The sequence below is a fragment of the Rhinolophus sinicus genome, linkage group LG02 (assembly GCF_036562045.2).
Source record: "Rhinolophus sinicus isolate RSC01 linkage group LG02, ASM3656204v1, whole genome shotgun sequence".
NCBI lineage: Eukaryota > Metazoa > Chordata > Mammalia > Chiroptera > Rhinolophidae > Rhinolophus > Rhinolophus sinicus.
The window spans coordinates 163,526,204-163,538,301 of record NC_133752.1 but is presented as its reverse complement, the minus strand read 5'-3'; positions in this window follow the sequence as shown (position 1 = coordinate 163,538,301).

Below are 12,098 nucleotides of genomic sequence, written 5' to 3'. Positions count from 1 at the left end.
CAAAATAGAGAGCAGTTTCCAGAATATGCTTTCTTAGAGACCTCTTTGGCAGACTTCAGACTTTTAGATTAAAGTCTTATCTCTGGTTAATATAACAAGCCTCTCTGTAACTAATATGCACCGGGTTTTCTCATCGTGGCACCAGACCTGCAACAGGGAATGACATTCCCCCCTATTCCAAATCTGCAAATATAGGATTGCTTTTAGACTCTGCCCCACCTGTTCCTATTGCCAATAAGCATTGGGTATTCCTTCCCAGTCACATTTCTGTGCATTTAGTGATGTTCTTTTCAGAGCTGAACTTGTCCTTTAGGGAGCTATATGCTGGCACTTCTAAAGAACACTAAGATTTCAGAGCCAGTCCTTTTAGATGCGTGAAAAGGTTTGGTGTGTGTGAGTAATGAGACATTTCTCATCAGATCATCAATCGTTCCAGTGTGGTGTCAATCCTTTGGCCTTTAGTGGGGTTGCAGTGGACCTCTCAGGAGGTGTCACACAATTACCAGCACACAGGAAAAAGTAAAGAGGGGGATCTAAAGAAAATTTCCAATGGCAATTAATTGGCCTGACACCGATACATTCGGAAGACCGTTTTATGCTGGGAAGAAAAACGGTGATCTGGGAGTCCCTGACAATACTAATGGAATCATGCTGTAGGAAAACCTTCCACTGTTTCCGATTTTTTTTTTAACCTGTTTCCTTTGTACAACTGCCAATGTAAACATACAACACACGCAATAATTGGAGAATCTGGTGGATTGTGTAAACTCCTTCCAAAGCAATCAGGTCTTGTCCCTCCCTACTGCATTAGAGGGAGGCATAAAAAAATGTAACCTAAAGCTAAAAAACATTGCACTTTGGAGTCAGTAGGTAAAACAGAAATAAGCACCATCAGTGGCCATGCCGCCAGAACAGTTAGAAACATTCTTCACCTACTCAACTTGAAAATAGGACTGGGCTCCTGCTTATCTCTTGCCCAGCAAGTGACTAATGTGAAATCAGCTGTGGGGAAGGCTGCCATGGCCTCAGAACAGGCTCTGCTGCTCCGTGCGGTGCCCTTGGCAACATGACAGAAGGCTAGAGGAGCTGGGAGAGGCCGGACCCAGGCAAAGGAAAGAATGGCATGAAATACGATGCAGCTGCTGAACTTTCTTTTCATTAACTTTAAATTATAGCAATTTCTAGACTTTTGGATACCTACTGAAAGGAGAAAAAAGACGAAAAAGACAATCTGTCTGCTTTTAACTTAACTCAAAATGAGCAATAATGAAAGTAATTCAGCCTGGAGCAGAAAGACAGGACCACCACTCTCTCTGCTCCCTGCCTTCCAATTCTATTTAGCCAGAAGTTTCCATTTCAGCTCTCCTCCTTTGAAGCAAGAAAAACACAGCGCCAGAAGGAGGCTGTCTCTGCAGCTGTCTCCTCTGCCCAGCCTTACCCCAAACCCAGACTGATTCAGCAAAGCAGCCCCTCGCAGGGTAGAAACAGAGCAAAATGTTTATAATGTGGCTGTAGGAGTGTGTGCTATCTTTCCAGCTTGCTTATTCATGCTGTCCTGAAGCACATCTGCTAGAAATGGCCAGTAGCACAAATTATTTGTGTACTCTATATTCAAATGTCCTTTGGGGGAAAACTGACCAAGAAGATGTTTCTTGACTGTGCTAGAGCAGCTAAGAATGGGATAAGGTGGATGGTATGTGATGGGTATAGGGGCAGGTACCCTGTTTCCCCCAAAACAAGCCCCAGTTAAGATCTTAGCCAGACGGACACATTTAGTATGTTATGACAATGTTCCAGAAGAAGATGATATGACTATAATTGAATAAATGTAGATTGTTGTACATGAAAAAAATAAGACATCCCCTGAAAATAAGCCCTAATGGAGCAAAAATTAATATAAGACCCAGTCTCATTTTCGGGGAAACACGGTATTAAATCTCATCTCCAAATCCCCAAGTGTTCAAGACACTAACACTCCAATCCCTTCTCTGATCTCAGATCTTTGAATGCTCTGAGCTCCTCCAGAAAGCCTGTACCTCCTGATCACAAGATAAAAAAACAAAAAAGGAAAGGAAAAACGAGGGTGAGAGGAAAAGGAAATGTAAAAGGTTCAATACTCCAATACATGTTTATTGAATACCTACTTTGTGTTAGTCATCATTCTAGGATCTGGATGTATAGACATCAATAAAGTTTACATTCATGTGGGAGAAACAGACCATGGAAATATAAGCAGAAAAATAGAACATTTTAGATAGTGGTAAGTATATGAGGAACAGTCTTATGGGAAAGAATGAAGGGTAGGGCAACATTGGGATGATAAGAAAAGGTCTCTTTCAGGACATGCCATTTGATCTAAGTAATGAGAAGCAAGGAGCCATGCACTGATCTGGAAAAATAAGCATTCCAGGCAGAAGGAACAGTAGGAGCTAAAGCTCAGGAATGAGGTTAGGCAATCAGAGGAACAGAACGAAGGTTAAGAACTTGGTCAGAGTGTCGGAGGGGCAAGCTGCCTACCAGATAGGGACGAGGAGGTAAGTGGGGTAGGATCATAGAGGGGTTAAAAGGCCATAGGAGGGAGTTTGGGAGCCATCGAAGTATTTGTAAGTAGTGGCGTAAAATGAAGTTTATCCCATCTGTTTCCCATTCCCACATGACACATGCACATGCATGCACACACACACACACACACACACACACACACACATGAAAACAGGGAAGATGTGTGATTAGGGTAGAAACGGAGTTTGGATTATGAAGATATTTTATGTTTTTGTAATTGAATGTTACTTCAGATTTGATATTTAGAAGGATAAACAATTTCTCAAAAATGCAACAGGAAGGGCTAGGTTGGAAATTAAGGCAAACGTTTCCTCGAAGCTCTTTCCTACAATTAATACCTGAAATGGAACAGCATCATCCACACACAAGTCATGCTGGACAGTAACCTTTGAAAACCAACTTTTCAGATGTTTTGTCATGGCTAGCACAGGGACACAGCAGGGAAGAGCAAGCTGATGGTTTTCTCGCTAAGTCTGTAGGACTTATATATTCATTAAGAGAAGGCGCGGCTTAATTTAAGAAACCAATAACTAGTCATTTACAAGTGGCAAGGTTTATCCATATTTGCACAGAGTACCAGGTCTCCCTCTGAGATCCAGAGAGAACCTTCAGTTTTACCCTCTTGTTTAACATCAATAGTCTCTCTTTGTTCCAGGACATCCCTCGGGAAGACCCAGTCAGTGAAAGGACTTGGACAAACAAATGTTTGGGGGTTTTGACCTATGAAATTCCTTCAACTATTCTATTCTTTTTCTGTGTGACTTTCTTTCCTTCCTTCTTTCCTTCCTTCTTCTCTTTTCTTTCTGTCTGCCTTCCTTTCAATATTTAAAAAAAGGAAAATCTGAGGAAAAAAGGAGATGATTTTTATTATGAACTCTGTGATTATGTCGAATATGGCTAAAATTTCATAATATGATTCTTGTAAAAGGATTGAGTTTTAAACACCTAGTGATTAGAGGTGTTCCTTCAGACTACAAGTAAACAGAGACTGTGTATCCACAGAATGTTTTGTTGTTTAAAGCAAATATGTACAAAAGTCAAACAAATACCTTTAAAAAAAACAAAGTTAAAGTCTGAAGAAGACTATGACGGACTTGAGCAGAGTAGTTATTAATAAAGAATAAATAAAAACATGAATTACTTGTAGGTATATTTTTATTCAGTTCACATGTTATCCTCTGCCAATTTAAAGATATAACGTAAGACAAAATATTTTAAAAGAGTAAAAGAAAGTAAAATACTAAATAAGGGAGAATATACATAAAACAGTAGGAGAAGCTACTATAATTAAGCGAAATACTTAACTCTGAAAAAGTCATACTTTCTGCCATCATTTATTTTACTTTCACAGTAAATTCCAGAGCCCTAAATAAATTAGATTTTAAAATTTCGTTCTTACCTCAGAGATAGTTCCTTCATTTGAATAGACATTGGGAGTTAGTTCAATGATTAAAAATCTAAAGAATAAAATTATGGGAAACTGAATACTAGCCCCCAAAAGATATTTATGTTCTAATCCCTGGGTCCTGTGAATATTTCCTTATGTGGCAAAAAAAGACTTTGCAGATGGGATTAAGTTAAGGATCTTGAGGTGGGGAGCTTATCCTGGATTACCCAGGTGGGTTCTAAAGGCAATCACATTGTCAGGCGGGGTGTCAGGCAGGGTCTCTGGTCCCACTCCCTGCATAAGAACGTAGGATATGGTGAGGCCAAAAAGGAACCCCAACGGAGCGATAGCTAGGGGAGTCATACCTCTATATTCTCCCTGGTGGCTGGGTTGGAGACACAGGACGCAGAAGCCACAAGATCTGCAATCTGCCATCCACCTCTCTGCCAACCGACCCCACTTACTAAATGCAATCTGTGCTTGCTAGCTCAGTTATATCAGTGGCCAATGGCTAACCAGTAACAGCTGATGGCCAACTAGTCACAGCTGATGGCCCTCTACTACCTGAGCCAGCACCTTTCCACATGAGGCTGAGAGCTTGGAAACTGCGATCTGGGACTCTGTCCCCACACATATGAATTCTTGAAAGAGAGAGGCAGAAGGAGGTTTGACACAAGAGGAGAAGATGATGTGACCGCTGAGGCAGAGACTGGTATGATGTGGCCACAAGCCAAGAAATGCTGACAGCCACTAGAGCTGAAAGAGTCAAGGAATGGGTTCTTCCCTCTAGCCTCTGGAGGGAGTGTGGCCCTGCCGATACCTTGGTTTGGACATGGATTTCAGACTTCTGGACTCCCAAACTATGAGAGAATCAATGTCTGTTGTATTAAACCACGCAGTTGATGGTGACTTGTTACAGCTGCCCTAGGAAACAAATACCAAAAGTTATTCTGAATTAGTATATACTGACATCTTAGAAAGAATAAAAATAGCTATGAAGGGGCAGGAGAACTGTTTTTTTTTTAAATGAGATAACATTGAAAATTATCTGTATTTCTCTATTGGCAGAGTAATGCACAGTACTTATTTCATTGTTTAGCACACATGGCTTTTAAAGAAAAGCAGATAATATCCAGTTCATATTGGCTGGTAAAGTCTTAGTACAAATCGTATAGGGAACATTGATTTTTCACTTGTTGAAAGAACTATAAACTCTTTAAACATTTTTTTTTACAGGTCAACATAACATGCACATAGCAAAAAAAAAAAAAAAAAAAGTCAAATAGTACAGAGAGGTTAGACCGAGAGCTAATTCTACTCCCCTAGTCTTCACAGCTCCACTCCCTCTCTTCACAAGTAGCCATATTAACCCTTTCTGACTTCATTGCTTCCGCTGATTATGTCCACAACATGGTTATAACTCTATTATTTTATTTTATCAACTTTAGGGCAAAACAAAAATATGACTAACTCTCCACTGATAAAGATTTAGCTCAGCATTTTGCTACCTGGCTGCATATTAAAATCACATGAGAAGATTTAAAAATATGTCTATAACTAATCCCCACCTGTAGAGGTTCTCATTTATTTGGTCTTGAGTAGGACCTAGGCGGCTCGTTTTTGAAGACATTCAGGTGATTCTGTGGCAGTCAGGACTAAGAACTACTAATTTAGCTCACATTCACCCCCCATTTTTCTTCCCTCCTTCCTCCCAATATTTGCTATCTATAGGACATATTTTGTTTTCTTTCTTTCTTTCTTTCTTTCTTTCTTTCTTTCTTTCTTTCTTTCTTTCTTTCTTTCTTTCTTTTTTTTTTTTTGGTCATTCTTACAATTATGCACTAGTATGTGTCTTAATCTTTATTAAGTTAATGTTTATTTTAAATAATATGGTTAAATATCTATTCTTGACCATCAACTTTGGATGCTATTTTCTGATTCCTAAGTGTAGGAGGTAGAATTCTAAGACAGTTTCCAAAATGTCTACCCCTTGGTATGTACACCCTATATAATCTCCTTTCCTTGATTGTGGGCAGGACCTGTAAATATGAAGGTATTACTCCAGTGATTAGATTACTAATTGGTTGAGTTTGAGTTAATCAAAAGGGAGCCATCAGGGTGGGCCTGACCTAATCAGGTTAGTCATTTAAAAGAAGGTGAAGCAACCAAGAGATGAGAGACGCTTTCCTGCTGCCCTGGAAGAAACCAAAAAGCCATGGTGTGAACTGCCTGTTGAGTATTCCATAGAGAACACCAATCCTACAGCCAAAAGGAACTGAAATCTGCCATAACCAGTGAGTTTGGAGGAGGACCCCAGCCTAAAATGACATCATACACTGGCCGACTCCTTGATTTCAACCTGGTGAGACCCTGAACAGACAACATAACTAATCTATGCCAAGACTTCTGACCTACAAAAAATATGAGATAATAAATGGGTATTGTTTTAAGCTGCCAAATCTGTGGTAATTTGTTATGCAGCAATAGAAAACTGATAGACTAATCAAGCAAGATGAAGGTAATAGTCACCCTTACTATTTCCTTAACACAACTTCTCTATTTCCTGAATCTTAGTTTCTATGAACCATGTATTTATTTTCCCCTTTTCAAATTTAATAATGTTTACATTCTGTTCTGTAACAGTAATAGTATTGTGGTTATGAGAACAGAATCTGTTACAGACTAGTTACATTTGAACCTGGTTCTACTTAACATTAGATAATTACATTTGGGTAAGCAAAATAATCTCTCTATGGCTGTTTCCTCATCTGTTACAGAAACAAAAAACACGTCCTACCTCATTGTGTTGTTGTGAGAAATTAATAAGTCAATGCTTTAAAGTGCTTAGAAGAGTGACTATTAGCATACTGTCCTCATCATCAGTACTCAATAATTATTGCTATTTTTATTACTATTGTTATTATGTTTACAATTTTTATTTGAATACATGTATTCTAAAAGTTGAAAGCCAATAAATTGCATTTATGTCAATAGGACTGAGTATTTTTCACAGCAGTGCCAAATAACACCTTAATATTAAGTGTCCTTTATCTATAGGTCTAGTGTCCTAATTTCTGGACTGTTTGAAGGTGGGTGTTCTATCACCAAGGTCAAATGGGTACAATCTTTTCTTATATGTCATCAATTTCTCAAAAAATCGTCATATTTTAGTTTACTTTGTATTGGACAATAACTTGCTAATTTTTTATTTTGTCTTCCTGACAAAAAATTTTCTGTTACAATATCTCAAAATAACCCAGTGTTTTAATAATTCCCCAAATTGCAAGAATCTACTTTCTCTTCAGAGATATCCTTCAGCTCCAGTCTGGACTAGTTCTTGAAGCTGTGAAATAGCTGTCAACCTGGGATTTCATGGTAAATACTTGAATGCTTTTTTTTTCTATTTATCAGGAAAAATAAAGCAAAGATGCTTGCATAAAGTACATTTCCCTGGGAAATTCTGTCATTAGGATAACCACAAATTGGTAGCAGTCCCATGAGGAAGAGGACCAGCTTTGAAATCAGACACTCCTGAATTCTTATCCTACTTCCACCACTTCCTCTTTGTAGGAACTTAGGCAGACAGTTAACTTTTTAGAACCCCAGTGTCCTCATCTTTAGAATGATTGATAACATATATGGCTGATAATTCTGTATATGGCAGATTTAATGAGACAGTGAGTGTAAATTTCCGTGTGCGATACAGTTACACAGCAAACTCTTACTAAATGGGGGCTATAATCATTATTACTCAAGGACTATATAGCTAATCACCTTCTCAGCACTTATGTATTTAAAGAAAATTATTTATTTTTAACTTTTAAATTTTGGAATATAAAACATGTGATAAAAAAAACACATAAAATGTAAATGTCCAGTTTAACCAATAAGAAAAGTAAATGCACAGATAACACAGAGATTTTTTAAAAATGCATTGCCAACATCCAGAATTCCTCACTCCCCACCCTCCATTATTTCTTCTCCATCAGAAATACTTCTTTCCACTTTAAGTGTAACTGCTATTTAATTGTAATTTTTCTTAACTTACATGGTAAATACTTCCCCACTTTGTTTTTTAGTTTTATACCCTAAATGGAGAGATCTCTAGCAGGGCTTTGATAATTTATGAGTTGCCCAAGTTTAGTGGATTGATTTCATATTTATTGAGAGACAGAGTGTACAGAGACTGTACAGAAACTAATAAAGTAGTATATTGTCTGGTCTCCACCAGCCAATAGTGATGAATAATAAAGCTATGCTCCCAGATCCCAGCTTGCTTGGTGGCCTTTATGTTACTTTCCTATGGAGTATAACACACCAGAAACAAAAATACTAGAAATTGCTCTTTTTAGAATTGTTTTTAAAACCAACTTTATACCTACATCCCATAATATGAAGAGAAGGGGAAATGGGAGGGGGCTTAACATTTATCGAATACCTGCTACATATCTAGCAATATACTAAACATTTTCCATTTTACTTATCAATTGTTACAATCTTATGTTCCACTATCAGTGAAATCATATGGATAAACTTTAATTAAAAGGAATTGTTACAACAATCTAACATGACAGATATTATTAACCCTATTTGACTTGTAAGGAAATTGAGGCAACAGTTAGCAAGTCAGGACAATATAATCTTAAAAATGGAAAATGGTGAGACTTCCATGACACACATCAGAAAGATATAATACTAAATACAACTAACAATGCAGCCCCAAATGGCATGAAGTAAAATCTAACAGAATTAAAAGAGATTAGACAACACAACAATTATTGTTGGAGATTTCAGCACCTCATTCTCAATAATTGACAGCAATACTAGACAAAAAATTAACAAGAATATAGAAGACTTGTCAAGACTATCAACCAATTCAATTTAACTGACATGTAGAGACATTCTACCTGTTAGCTATAGAATGCACATTCTTTCAAGCACACATGGTTAGATCAGGATTGACTATATGCTGGGACCTAAAACAAGTCTCAGTAAATTTAAAAGGATTGAGATCACACAAAGTATGCTCTCCAATCACAACAGAATTAGAAATCAACAACAGAAGAAATCTGGGAAATACCCAAATATTGGGAAATTAAACATATTCTAAATAACCTATGGTACAAAGAAGAAATCACAATGAAAATTAGAAAATATTTTAACTGAATGAAACCAAAATATAACATATCAAATTTTAAGAGATATAGCTAAAGTAGTGCTTAGAAGGAAATTTATAGTTTTAGATAATTATACGAGAAGAAAAGCTTCAAATGAATAAACAGCTTTCACATAAAAGAAACTAGGAATAGAAAAGCAAACAAAACTCAGAATAAATAGAAAAATGTAAATAATCAATATTAAAACAGAAATCAATGAAATAGAAAACAGAAAAACAATAGAGAATCAGTGAAACCAAAGGTTGTTTTTATTTGTTTGTTTTTGTTTTTTAATAATCAAGAAAATTGACAAATCTTTAACGAGACTGACCAAGATAAAAAGAGAGAAGATATAAATTACTGAAATCAAGAATGAAATGGAAGACATCACTACCAGCCCTACAGAAATTAAAAGAATTATAAGGCAATCTTATTAATAATTGTACACCAGTTAATAACTTAGACAACTTAGTTGAAGCGAACAAATTTTAGAAAGTCACAAATCACCAAAATTGACTCAGAAAGACATAGAAAATTGGAATAGATCTATAACAAAGAAAGGAATCGTATTAATAATTAAAAGTCTTCCCACAAATACAAGCCCAGGCCTAGAGAGCTTCACTGGTGAATTCTGTCTATTATTTAGAGTTGACACTTGAAGAACATGGGTTTGAATTGTGCAGGTCCACTTATACCAGAATTTTTTTTTTCAATTGACCCACACAGTTCAAACTCACATTGTTTTTGGGTCAACTCCAAGGTTGGGAATCCGAGTGTATGAAGGGCTGACTGTAATTATACATGGACGTTTGACAGCACGGAAGGTTGGCACCCCTAATGACCACCTTGTTCCAGCGTAAACTGTGCAGAAATAATAGCAGTCCTTCATAAAATCTTTCAGAAAGTAGAGGAAGAAATAATTGACAATTCATTCTATGAGGCCAGTATTACCATAATACCAAAGTCAAACAAAGACATCACAAGAAAAACCTACAGACCAATAACCTTCATGAATGCAGACACAATAATAATTCACACAATTTTAGCAAATTGAATCCTCCAATGTATTAAATGAAGACAAATTAAAATATATCCCAAGAATGTAAAGTTGGCTTAAGATCTGAAAATCAATGTAAAATTTAAAGGAAAAACACTACATGATCATCTCAATAGGTACAGAAAAAGCATTTGCCAAAACACAACATCCATTTATTATTTAAAACTCTCAACAAACTAAGCATAGAAGAAAACTTCTCCAACCTATAGCTGTGGTGATGCTTGCTCAACTCTCTAAATTTACTACAATTATTAACTGTATATGTACAATAAGTAAATTTTATAATATGTAAATTATACCTCAGTATAGCTATTATAAAAAATTAAAAATGAGTATGGTGTTTAATTTTTATCATTAGAAGCCGCTGAAGACAAGAAGTGTAACTTTACTATGTTCTCTTTGGAAAATAGTTTATTAAGATTGCTTGATCAATTTTTAGTAATTTATTCAACTGAGCCTAAAAACTTTACCATGTCCAATGGACTATACATACAACCTATAGCCTGACATTCAAGTTGGTATATGTCCTTGACCCAACTTATTCTCATTTATCTACTCTGTTTCCTTCAAAGTGGCTTTTTGTGGCCGCTTTTTAATCTCTGTGCTTTTCCTCACACAATGCTTTTCATCCACTAGGTGGTACTTGGGGCACTTGTAGCTTCGTTGAAGACCTCAGGGTAGTTTGAGAGAGGGAGATACATTGTGTGCACAGGCCCTTTCTTAGTTGAGTAATCAGGAGCAGAAGAGGGCCTTTATCAGATATGATTAGATAACTTTAACTCACAGTCATAGAATAAATCTTTTCCTTTTCTTCAGCAAAAGTTGAATAGGAAGGATCCCATGTATCAGAATTTTTCCAAAATGTGGGTTCCTGGGGCTGTGTACACAAAAAAGCCCGTCTTCTGAGGGAGCAAGTGGGCAGCTGCACAAATAGTGGGGCTCCACTCATGAACTTTCCAACCAATCTTTATTGCACATCTGCTCTGTGCCAAGCACTGTTCTAGGTATTGAAGGTATAACAATATAAAAAACAAAGTTCCTGCCCTCATGAGGCTTACATTGTAGTTGGGTGAGAGATAAAGAAACAAATAATTGTCGATGTTTAGTCTGTAAGGGCCTTGGAATGCCCTGGAAAGCAGGAAAGGAAAAAATGGGAATAGTGGAGGTGGCAGTTACCATTGCATGTGGAATGGAGAGCCAGAGCTTTTCTAACAAAACATTTAGTACATCTGAAGAAAATGAAGGAGGGAATCATGCAGCTAACTTGGGAAAAACCAACCCAGGCAGAGAGAAAACAGAGTATACCAGGGATTGTAGGCAGGAGTATTCTTGGCATATTCGCATAGGGCAAGTGTGTGTGTGTGTGTGTGTGTGTGTGTGTAGCACAGAGTGTAAGGAGGTACGTGGCAGAGAGAAGTTTGAGACGTAGAGGTGGTGTAGCTTATAGAGCATGAAGGGCTTTGCAGGGCATTTTAAGACCTTTTGATTTTACTCTGAGTAAAATGGGAGTTATTGAAGGATTTGAACTAAGAAGTGACACAATCAGACTTCTATTTTAAAGAGCTTACTCTGGCTTCTGTGTTGAGATTGACTATAGTAGGGCAAAGGCAGAAGCCGGGAGATCAGTTCAGATACTATTGCAACAATCCAGGCAAGAGGTGCTGATGCTTAGATGGGGGTGTTAGCAGTGCAGGAAATGAGAAGTGCCATATTTTGTATATATTTCTAAGGAAAAGCCAACAAGGTTAGCTGATTATTAGATGTAGGGTGTGGGAGAAAGAGAAGAGCCAAAGATGATTATTTTCTTTTAACCATTTAACAAAAGTTTATGTGGTACTAATTATCTGCCAGGCACTGTTCCAAGTTCTTGACAAATATTGACTCATTTAAATCTTTGTAATAGTGTTTTGAAATGGGTACTATTTTGTCCTCATTT